Raw genomic sequence first — 12,192 nt, 5'->3', positions numbered from 1 at the left:
TTTTTGAGAGAGAGAGAAAACAAACACAAGCAGAGGGGCAGAGAGAGAGAGGGAGACACAGAATCCGAAGCAGGCTCCAGGCTCTGAGCTGCCCGCACCGAGCCCGACACGGGGCTCGAACCCATGAACTGCGAGATCATGCCCTGAGCCGAAGTGGGATGCTTAACCCGCTGAGTCACCCAGGCGCCCCATTGTTTGTGTCTGTTGTTCGCTTGCTTTTAAACTAGTCCACGCCAGATTCTGTATTTGATGCTAATGAGATTTACAGAAACCCAGACATCTTTTTTACTATTCTCCAAGAAAAGCTGCGTCCCTCTTTCCAGCCTCTCCGAGGACCAGAACGTTTCACAACAGGCCTGGGAAGTGAAAGGGAGGCTTCGCTTAAAGTTTCTGAGCTGCGGGAGAGGACTGCCCGGCCAGAGACCAAAACGTTCCGCAGGACGGGGATGAGGCAGTTAAGCCTCGACACAGCCCGTAATTGAAACTGAGGCCCTCTTGTTCTTTGTGGAGGATAATCACCGGGCTTTCTCTTCCCCTGCCGCGTCTCCTGAATTAGAATCCCTCATTATTTGCATCTGATGCACCTTCTCCTTTGTATTTGTAACAGAGAATTCTAATTTTAAAACAACTGATTCTAAAAGCTCACGTCTGAAACTTTTGATGTTGTCCTTTCGGGTTTCAAAATAACGTCTTTTCGGCGTGAAGAAGGACCTTCAGGGTGTGCGGAGCTGTGGCAAAGAAAATATCTGCACCAGACAGCGCCTGTCATCACGTAGATTTCCCCAAGTGTCACTTAGCCTGAGGGCAGGGACTGAGTCCAGTGTGCCCACCAGGGTGCAGGCCCAGAACGTAGCCGCGGCCGGGCCTCGGGCAGGCCCGTAGGAAATACGTGAGGCAGAAAGGGAGGGAGGGCTGGTGGGGGGGTGGGGGGAGACCAAGGTAAGCGAGCCTTCTGGGCCAGAGCATGGCGGCCGAGAGCCCAGGAAACGCTCAGCCCCTGGGTGGTGGCGGGACTGCGGAGATAAGGACGGGAAGCCGGACCGCAGGCTTCAGCCAGATTCGTCAGCCCCGGAGCAGCCGTGTGGATTTTGCACAGGGGAGTGATGTGAGGACGTGTGAATTGTCTAAAGATGACTGAGGGTGGTCACGCGCAGAATGCAGAAAGGGGAGGTAACAAAACCCGGAGCCTGTGCGATGTCCCAGCAAAGTGAGGAGGCATAAACCAGGGCACTTGGGAGTGACAGGGTGAGGCAGAGAGCAGTTTTGAGACACACGTGACAGGAGTTGGGGGTGGCGGAGCCTGAGGGGCTGGGAGAGCGGGGGTGCGAGTCACGGGGGAGGGGCAGGTCGTCATGCAGTGGGGCAGCCTGGGGGGTGCTCGGGGTCAGGGTCAGGAGCTGAGGCCCGGGCCTGGGAGGGATTGGCGTGTGGGTGCTTGTCTCTCGACAAACCTACCTACCTACGCTGTCACCACCTGGAACTTGCTCCCTGAACCATATCAGCTCTTCCTTTTCCCATTGAGACTGTTGTCTCTTGGGCCAGCTTGTTCACAGCTTCTCACACCCGCGGGCCTCACGGCTGAGCCTCCGTGGGCCCCACAGTGCGTATCGGACAGAAGCTCCTCCCGGGGCTGAAAACCCAAGGATCGGACAATCTCCTGACAGACTTTTGGGAAAACTCCCTCACAACCCACCAACGTCATCAGATTTTCTTTTTCTTGTGCTTTCTCTGCTCTTTCTTATGAATTGAACCAGTTACTGTCCCCACCTGAGAACTCAGGCTTCCTGTTTGCCTGTGTTCCTCACCCTGAACCCACTTTGGGTGATGACCCGTGATTTCCAACCAAGAGCGGACAGTCATCTTGTCAGGGAGCTCCTGTCCGGGTTAGACGTTGTGTTTGCTTACTACGATCCTTAGACACAGGTCTGGGGTATTTTGATCTCGGTCAGTTACCAACCCGAGGGTTTTGTTTTGTTTTTTAACAAAGAGAGAGAAAGAGAGTATGCAAGTAGGGGAGAGGGGCAGAGAGAGAGGTGGGGAGAGAGAATCCCGGGCAGGTTCCACACTGTCGGCGCAGAGCCCGATGTGGGGCTCGAACTCACAATCCACGCGTGAGCTCATGACCTGAGCCAAAGTCAGATGCTTAACCGACTGAGATTTTTGAAGGAGGTCTCATGGCGCTCTGTGAAGTTCCCGCATCTCTGCTGCTTCCTCTGCTGGCCATCACCATTCATTTGTGTGTTCTTTTCTCCGCCGTTTCATTATTGATAAGTGTTAAATTGCAATGTGTCTTGCTCCCCTTTTTAATGAAAGCCACTCTGCGCCTGGGATCACAGCTCAGACTTCCTTTGAAATTCCCAAAGAGCTTAGCACACGACTTTGAACACAGTGGGCATTTAATAAATCCTTGATGACGATGTTCAAGTTAGCGTGTTGGTCTTTCCCCCTCTGACGAGGTCAGAGGACCATCTGTGCTTTCTCAGATCTGTCAAACGCAAACCCAGAAAGCAGCCTCATTGGGGGGTTGCTCCTGGCTCCCCGCCTTGTGATTCGAGGCATGTAATCATAATCCTGAGTTGTCCGCAGGGAGCGATCGGCTTCCAGGTTTCAAGTCCCCGAAACAGGTAGCGTGGGTTAGGAAAAAAGAGCGTTTCCTGGGAGCAAGGGGGCTGGTTTGAGTTTTGGATCTTCAGTGACTGTTGGCTGTGGCTACGTCCAGTCACTTACTCCCAGTGAGTCTCAGTTTTCTCATCTGTGAAATGAGGGAGAAGGATGCGATGTTTGCTGAGGCCCTGCCAGCCGTCAACTCTCTGAATGTGTTATTAAGTCATCTCGAGTAGATGACAGTCGCCGAGGCTCTTATATACAATATTGACACGTTCTCTTTGTGAGATGGTGGCCTCTATACATTGGAGCATGACAGGCTTGATTTTAAGCGGCCTCTCTGTTGATTAAAAAAAAAGAAGAAAACTCTCTATCCATGGGTTTTAACAGAAATGCAAACCATATCAAAATGGGGGCGGGGGGGGGGGAGGGGGAAGAAACCAAAAATGCCTAAGACGAGGAGAATTAAGTGTTCAAAATGCTTGGGTATTAAAAAAAAAATGCACAGGGGACCGTAATGGTTGCTAAATCATGACATTTTCATGAGAGACATTAGAAGATGGCCGCTAAGAATGAGCTAATCAAATTGACCTTTACATTTCCTCCACTTTTCTGGGCATCCCCCCCCCCCCCCCCCCCCCGCCCCCAACCCCGGACCTCCCACTGAGGAAACAAACCTCTTCAGTGTAGACTGTAGAGGAGTGGGGAGGGAGGATGGCACCATTAATCCCTTTCTGAAAGGAAATGATGACAAATTTCCATTTAGAAGCGCACGAAGGCCGCTGAAGAGGGAGCCTTATCTCTCATGATCTTCCTTTATTCCCTGCCGAGGGCTGACATGGTATATTTGGAGCTTCAAACACAGCTCTTGAGGTTTGGGGACAGGGTGCTGTACGATCCGTAATACATGTGGCTGTGGAAAATGGAGGTGCTGAAAAAAAGTTCACTTACCAACTGGCAAGATAGGCAAGCAAAACTGGGCTCAGTTGTCAGATTGCTACCCGCCCTGCCTCCAATAGCTTTGCCCCAGAATTTCAGTTTTTGTCAGAGTCCATCTTCTCCCCCCCCCCAACTCCCCAGCAAGCCCAGAAGTACCCCACGACGCAACATCTGCTGGCTGTCATGTATCCCCTGCACTGGACCGAGGACAGGGCGCCCGTAATGTCCCTTCACTCGCCCAGAGACGGCCCAGGGGCTACAGCCAGCACCGTCGGTCACGTCAGGGACTTGCAAGAAGAAAGTTCGGTTCTGTCACACACGCCTCTGTCCCGTAGGAGCGTTTCTATGAAATGTCCGGAACAGGCAAATCTAGAAGACCGTGGATTTGTGGTTTCCTAGAGCGGGTCAGAATGGGAGTGACTGCTAACGGGTCCAGGCTTCTTTTTGAGGTGATGAAAATGTTCCAGAATTCATTGCGGGGATGGTTAACTCTGGATATATACTTAAAAAAAAAAAAAAAAAAAAAAAAACATTGAACTTGCAGTAGGTGAATTGTGTGGTATGTGAGTTACAGCTCAGTAACGCCATGAAGACAGAAGAATGTTCGCGGTTTAAGATTCGTTTATATTCAGTATATGATTTTGTTTTTTCCTTCCACCACTGATTTCCGTTGCCTTTTTCTTGAGGGCCGGGCGTTGTGATAACGGTATTTCCATTTAGAACAAGTGAATTTAAAACGTTACATAGTTTATAATATGAAGCTAACACATGTATAGAAGAGAGGGGTAGCCAATGAACACAGCAGTTAGTTTTCCATTTATGATTAGATTTCACCCTAAACTGATAGCAAATCATTACCGGTTCCTACGTCTCTACAAGCTAACAGCGGTAACTATCACTGAATAGCGACTAGGAGAGCGAGAAGGAAACCTAGAGACATGAAGTCCAACTTTCTTTGCAGATAATCAGGTAACAGAGTGAGGGGCGGGGGAGGGGAGTTGGGCGGGCTCGTCGCCCTTAACTTCTGACTTGCCCTATTTCTGTCATACATGCTGAGACCTTATGGGCAGTGACGCCGTACCAAGGTCTGTTCATTCATATTTTGAATATTAAAGTGAGTCTTTTAAGGCCCCACATTGAATGGGATTGTGGTTTCGTGGGAAGCCAACCTATTACACGGGTGACTTCCCGGACGATCAGTTCCAAGGTTACTTTTCCAAACCTCCATTCCTCTCCTCAAGCCCTCATCTTTAGCCGGCACCTGCTCACCCTTCATTATTCTTGTTTCTCCCTCGAGGTAACAGAGGCAACGGAGGCCTGCACGTTGGGCTACCCTGAGTCCATCCCCTCCCCCCCCACCCCTGCTATTCCTGCAGATTCATGGGCATCTTCAGCCAGCCTACTTTCCTCCCTTCCTCCCCCTCAAGAAGGAGGCACCCACTGCCCCCAGCTGCCTCCCCCCACCCCTTTCTATTTCTTTAGAGACTTGTCCCGCCCCCTTCCCCTTTGGTGGAGGTAAGCGGGGGCCAAGGACAGGAGAAAGACCTTGCGGGTTGGGAATTTTCAACTTGAAAGTTCCTTATAAAATGTTTTAAGTTCTTTTGTAAAAATATAAGTGGTTGTTATGGAGGGCTGTAGGAAATAACCTGCAAAGGTGAATGGAGAGTGTGTGGCTCTCAATTTTCACTGGGTACAAACTAGAGGCTTGGCCAGGATGGGGACAGGAGGAATCAAGAGCAAATTAGAAGAACTTATTATGAGTCCTTCATTTTTTTTTTAACGTTTATTTATTTTTGAGAGAGAGAGACAGAGTGTGAGTGGGCAAGGGGTAGAGAGAGGGAGACACAGAATCCTAAGCAGGCTCCGGGCTCTGAGCTGTCAGCACAGAGTCGGATGCAGGGCTCAAACTCATGAACCGTGAGATCTTGACCTGAGCGAAGTCAGACGCCTAACCGACTGAGCCACCCAGGCACCTCTATAAATCCTTCATTCTTAACTTCCTAACCTGCAGAATCATCTGTCAATATCAGTCTGCCCCCCTCTAAGTAGCTTCCAAGTTGAAATTTACTATTTATAATAATAGCTACTGTTTACTGAGTACTACTGTATTCCAGGCACTATTATAAAAAGTTTACATTCTCTAATTTAACCCCCAGGCAAACTTTTGATTGGTATTATCATTATCCTCATCATTATTACCTTTCTACAGATGTGGACACTGAGGCACAAAGAGCTTAAATAACTTGTCCAAATTCATAGTCTTGATTTCTGAAGTTCCCGTGTCCAATTCCATGTTATACCGTCTCCTGGTTTCCTCATCAGCGCTGTTTGGAACTTGAAACATCAGGCCTCTGCTTATGTTAATGTGAGCCTGAGGAAATATGAGGAAACTAGATAGACAGATGAATAAAGTAAATACAGAGAGATGGTCTCCACGTTCAGAATCTTCTGATGAGTGTGTACTTGGTAGGTTGGTGATAATGCGTTCTCTTCCGATGGCTTCTAGACTTGGGAATATGTAATGGGATGGACATTTCACACACTCAGTGCCCTGGATGGCCTTTATATTGTGTTGTGACTTTGACCCCAGATATCCCCAGGTCACTTTGTTTTGCATGTTCACACTTTTGAACTGAGAGGTTCAGAATCCCAGATTTTGAATTTAGGCACACCTTATTTCAGAATATATAACTCTCTAAGCTTCGTCCTTGACAGGGAATCTGTTCTCTAATGAGAGCAGAGCTCCACACTCTAGGCAGCTTTCTCATACACATGGACAGGTAGGTCAGGGTGAACATTGCTGACAGTAAGTTTTTTATTTTGGAAATAGGAATTACCTTGAAGGTGTCTGAACCAGCCCTAGAAGTGGTGCTTTGTAGGCCTTTGGTTAGATCAGACTTTCATCTCAGACTTGGTCTTTAAATCAGGTGGTCCAGATGAGATAGAATTTTTTTTTTTAAGTTTATGTACTTAGTTTGAGAGAGAGAGAGACGGCACGGGTGAGGAAGGGGCAGAGAGAGAATCCCAAGCAGGCTCTGCGCTGTCGGCACAGAGCCCGAAATCGCCAGATCATGACGTGAGCTGAAACCCAGAGTCGGACGCTTAACCGACGGAGCCACTCAGGTGCCCTTAGAAAGATTTTTTTTTTTTTTTTTAAATGGTGCCATCAGCTAGACCTTCTTTCTTCCGTGCAGATCTTGTCCTAGCTTGCAGATTTTCGCCTTAACTTCTTTTTCTGTTTCTTTCTTTCCTTACCAGTTGAGCATTGTAGAGAATGAGCCAGAGTTTAGCACTCCCGGAGGAAAGGATTACTTCTTTCAGCCTTGGCATTCTTTGCCAAGAAAACCCTTATTGCTTTAAGCAGGGAAAGACAGAGGATGGGGCAGTCTGTAAAGATAGGAGCCAGTCCCCAAAAGAGACTGAGAACCCCCAGCAATTCCCAGAACGTGTGGACTGATTAAAACAGGCACAATGAACTACGCCACCTGGTCAGAAATGTGAAGAAATCTCAGGATTGGTGCTGTCACCCCAATGCACAGACGGGACCGGCAGAAATACTGAGTGCTTAGGCATCTCCCAGCCCCCTCTGTGCCATTGGATTGTCTGACTCCAAGCCCGGGACTCAGCCACACATGCTTTCCCTGTCCCAAAACCTGTTCCACAAACATCCATCACTTTCCGCCCTTGCCTGGAGAGAAGACGGCTCCTACTCCTACCCGTCCTCCCCCACATCGAGGAACGAACAGCCCTAGGATGAGTCAGGATACATAAATACACATGTTAATAAAAGTGCGAATTGAGGACTCTGGGCTGCATTCGCGTCGAAGCTGTTACCGAGGATTTACCTTTCCTTGGCGAAACTGCAAACCTGAAGACACTTTTGGTTTGGGGCCAGTTCGCCCGTGCTCTTAAGTTGTGACTAGAAGGCATTTGTCACCACGGAAGAATCTGTGTCAACAGTCCCGTTGTTGACGCGCCCCCAGACTCTCCAGCCCGGGAGGGATGGTGGCCGACTGCCCCTGCAGGGCCCCCCCACGTACCTCATCCCACCGAGGTGTTAACGCACTGAGGCAGGCAAGTCATTTCCACTCCGGGCTTCTATTTTCTTGCCTGTAATGGGATGGCTTGGAATAATCTCCAAGGTTGTTTCCAGCTGTCGTGCTCCTGGATTAAGAGAATTACTTACACACAGAGGGCCCCTCTGGGGGCTCCTGAAGGCCATCCCAAGCTCTGCTTCTCTCGGGCCTTCCTCCTCTTGACCTCGCAAACTCACCAAGCATCCTGTGTGATTCTACAGTCCGTTTTTCCTTTGGGACAGAGCGGAGCGCACTGAAGAATTTCAATATTCAGCTTTGCTAGGTAGCAGACTGTACTGAGGCCGCTCAGCGAGTCCTGTCGGCCCGCAGCCCTGACCTCCTCCCCTGCCCCTTTTCTCGGCCTTGCTGAAATTGTCCTGAGCCCATCTGCAATCAGCAAAGCGTCAGTTTCATGCTCCCCTAAGAACGATTGCCACCCCCTGTTGAATCATGGCCCAGACGTCCTAAACCATCATCATGCCCGTGCTGAGTGGGCGTACTTTTCTGACTGGACTTTGTTGGGAAACATACAGACTCACCCTCCGAGGTGAATCTCCGGTTCCTGGAGCGGCACATCATGCCTTTGAGTAAAGACGTTCTTAGAGTTATGAAAGGTCTGAGGTAGACATCTCATTCAGCTCCCCCTCTCCCCTGCTTTATTCTCCATCAGTTCACAAACACAGAAACTGAGGCTCAGAGAGGCTAAATGACATCCAAGGGTTGAGGAGTGACAGAACACGTACTGGGTTCAGCCCGGCTCCCTACCATTACACAGTACTGCCTTTACACACACACACACACACACACACACACACACACACTCTCTCTCTCTCTCTCTCTCTCTCTCTCTCTCTCTCCTACCTTATTTCAAAGACCACAGAAAGTCGATGATGATGATGTTAAGTAATGTCAAAAGTCTTTTCAAAAATTGCCCTTTCTGGCTTCCTCAGAGGAAGCTTCCGGCAGGAGGCTTAGGCATTATTACTTGATTCCGTTGTACTCCACAGTTTGGTTATCTTCAAGTGGGAAAATGCACCTGACCTTTCCTATCTCAGAGGAATGTTGTGAAAATAAAATATGAACTAATGAGTTGGATTTTCCCAAGTGCTTGAGTCATTCCAAGGATCGTGCATTTTGTATAAATTGTGTTTTCTCTTCTGATGTTCTGCTTGTCTAGGTCGTTCGGTGAACTTGATTCCCTGTCTTTTTACATTCATAGTGATTATAAAAGGTACATTCTTAACTGTGACAAGTATCTGTTCCTAACTTCACTGATGATTTGAAACTGAAGAGCCTTAAAAAAAAAATCCTTACACATAGTGGAAGTAGGCACTGTAGGTTGGGACCACTCACGTGATTATTGAAAAACTGAGTTGAGGCAGAATTAAGATTAGAATTTGTAAAGTGTTATGACCAGGATTAGGACGTGGGCAGTATGCTCATACAGAGTCTATAATAAATGCTTGTCAATATATTTGAAACTGACAGGGAAGACAGAATTTGCAAGGAGGTAGCGTCTGAGCTAAGGAGTTACTGCTCATTGGATGAATCATTTCCAGCCCTTTGGAAATTCAGACGCTGCCTTGTACATATCATAATGAAACACTCCTTTAATGAATTAATACAGTGGATGCAATCAATTCTTCATCCTCACCGTAAAGCCTCCCATTTTAATCAAAGCAGAGTTGCACAGAATATAACGGGAAAGGTGTTCATGCAGGTAAGTGTGTAATGACTTTACGCACTAAGAACACACAAAACACGTCATAGCCACCGTGCAGTGGACCCTTGATTGTCCCACGGGCGACAGACCTGCTGTGAACAGCCCCATCTGCTTCAGATGCCCCACCCCACGCCTGCTGGGTCAGAACCTGCATTTTAACAGGATCCCAGGTGATTTGGTTGCTCCTTAAAGTTTGAGAAGCACTTAGTGTGCAGCTTTCAATTGTATTGTCCTCCCAGTGGCCTCTGTAACACCTAGGAAAGCGATCTGCAAATATGCTGCCTTAATTCTGTCCTTTGCAGAACACAGGTGCCCTTTACTATATACCCCACCCCCTTCCTGAAAGGAGTTATTTGGAATAATTTTCTGCAGGTTAACGTGTGGGAGGAAAATGTGAGACCATTAGCCAGTAGCAATGACTGCTTTTTTTTTTTTTTTTTTTTGCTAGCATTTAAAACCCCTAAAGGGGAAATTCACTCTGATTCTCTTCCTTTTTATTCTACTAAGGAGAATTTTTTTTTTTTTTTTGAGGGGAGAAAGAAAAACGTGATTGAGAATTAAACTCTTTATCAATATGGCCATTTTCATCGTGAAAATTATTTCCATCCTTCTCGGTCTAATGAATTTCAGTGGTCTTAAGAATGACTTAACACTGCCAAATCCTGCTATGTAAAGTCATTGCAAGTTGCATCGATTTTTCCCCCCCTCTCTCCAGTTTCTAATAGGCTGAGGAAAGCAAATTCAGTTAATCGGCAGCATTGGCTTTGCACTTGACAGGTGTGGCCACCACATCGCAAGCGAGACGCACAGGACAGCACGGTGCGCTGCCGTGGCATCAGCACCCAGCCTGGGAGACCCTCCCTCAGCCCGAGGCGGGCCTTCGGAGGTCTTACTCTGCCCCCGCAATTTTGTTCTGCCTCATATAGCCAAACCTTGCTGGATTTCATCTAGAAAGGAAGGAAAGGATAAGGAGACTTGAATATACCAGACACAGAGGAACTCTCCCCTTGAAACTCCATGATGCAGTGATATCCCCTGCCTCTCTAAAGACGTCTGCCCCTTAACGAGACATTCACTGGGGCTTTGGAGTGCCCACTGGTAGAGAGGAAGTTGGAGGGGGAAAGGGTCTTTGCCTTTGAATCCCTCAGACGCAGCCGAGTGGGGCCAGGCAGGGCAGGAAGGGCAACGCTGAGGAGCACAGGTAGCCGGGGTGGGGACCAGACTTCTCAGATGCTACAGGTTATCCTAGTCGGCTGAGTGAGCAGTGTGAGAAGGTGGGGGAAGTGGGGGAGGTCAAGAAAACAGGAGATTGGGGTGCCTGGGTGGCTCAGATCTTCTGTCTCCTTCTCTCTCTGCCCCTCCCTTGTTGGTGTGCTCCCACACACTTTGTCTGTCTCTCTCAAATATAAATTAACATCGGGGGCCTGGGTGGCTCAGTCGGTTAAGCGTCCGACTTCGGCTCAGGTCATGATCTCACGGTTTGTGGGTTCAAGCCCCACGCCGGACTCTGTGCTGACAGATCAGAGCCTGGAGCCTGCTTCGGAATCTGTGTCTCCCTGTCCCTCTGCTTCTCCCCTGCTTGCACTCTGTCTCTCACACAAATAAATAAAAACATTTAAAAAAAATTTTTTTTAATAATAAAAAAATAAACATTAGAAAAAAAATTTTTTTAGTGTTTTATTTATTTTTGAGAGAGAGAGAGAGAGGGAGACACAGAATCCAAAACAGGCTCCAGGCTCCAAGCTGTCAGCACAGAGCCGAACGCGGGGCTCGAACCCACGGACCATGAGATCATGACCTGAGCCGAAGTCCGATGCTTAACTGACTGAGCCACCCAGGTGCCCGTAAACATTTTTTTTTTAATCTTAAAAAAAAAAAAAAGAAAAAACAGGAGATTCAAACAGGAGAGTCACAAATGAGAAGAGGGGAGACGTCAGGGTGGGCTTATGTAGCTAGAGTGCCATTAGTGTGACCCAGATACTGGAATGAACTGGTGCTCCAAGAGCCCTTCCTCATCCACTCTCCAGGAGCTAAGTTGTTCTCAAAAGTGGCTGAAGGCGGGGGGGGGGGGGGGGGAGGTGGGGGGGGGGTGGGGGGGGTGGGGGGGGGTGGGGGGGGGTGGACCAAGTCAGAATCTTTGGAGGAGCTAGTTTAGAATACACCTGCCCCGGCTCCTCCCCAGGCATGCCGCAGACAACACAGTTTTGAGTAGTTTTCCTAGTTGAGAACCTGGGGGGTTCTGAGCCAGCAGCCCTGGAGATAGGATCCTAGCTCTTCCCCTTACTAGCCATGTGACCTTTGCCCAATGATCAACCCATCTCTTCTCCCGTCTCCTCATCTGTAAACCTGTGATAATAGTAACCATTTCATGGAGATGTTACCAGAATTAGGAGAAAGAAATGCTTTGCACCTGCTGTTTAGGAGAATACCTGTCCTATAAGGAAACCACTCAGGGAATATTAAAAAAAAAAAAAAAAGTTTTCACGACTGGAACCTAATTTTATTCAGAAGAAAATCCGAGCCCTGTCCCACTCAGAAAAGAACAAGGTGAGGGGCGCCTGGGTGGCTCAGTCGGTTGAGCGTCCGACTTCGGCTCAGGTCACGATCTCGCGGCTCGTGGGTTCAAGCTCCGTGTTGGCCTCTGTGCTTGGATCCTGCTTCGGATTCTGTGTCTCCCTCTCTCTCTGCCCCTCCCCCGCTCACACTCTCTCTGTCTCTTTCTCAAACATAAATAAACATTTTAAAAAGTTTTTTGTTTTTTTGTTTTTTAAAAGAACAAGGTGAACACAATAACTTTGATTGTAATCCTAGGATTCGCCTACTTTAAGGACATTAGAAGCACAGTACGGA

General features: G+C 48.4%; 1 protein-coding gene across 2 annotated transcripts in view; it reads left to right on the top strand.

Annotated features, from left to right (window-relative positions):
* Positions 1 to 12,192, top strand: part of PIP4K2A (phosphatidylinositol-5-phosphate 4-kinase type 2 alpha) — a 192,588-nt gene that overhangs the window by 126,866 nt on the left and 53,530 nt on the right. The window lies entirely within an intron of this gene.

Source organism: Prionailurus viverrinus, chromosome B4 (assembly GCF_022837055.1).
Source record: "Prionailurus viverrinus isolate Anna chromosome B4, UM_Priviv_1.0, whole genome shotgun sequence".
NCBI classification, from domain to species: domain Eukaryota; kingdom Metazoa; phylum Chordata; class Mammalia; order Carnivora; family Felidae; genus Prionailurus; species Prionailurus viverrinus.
Note: the sequence above shows the minus strand (reverse complement) of the source record. Positions and strands in the feature narration are given on the sequence as shown.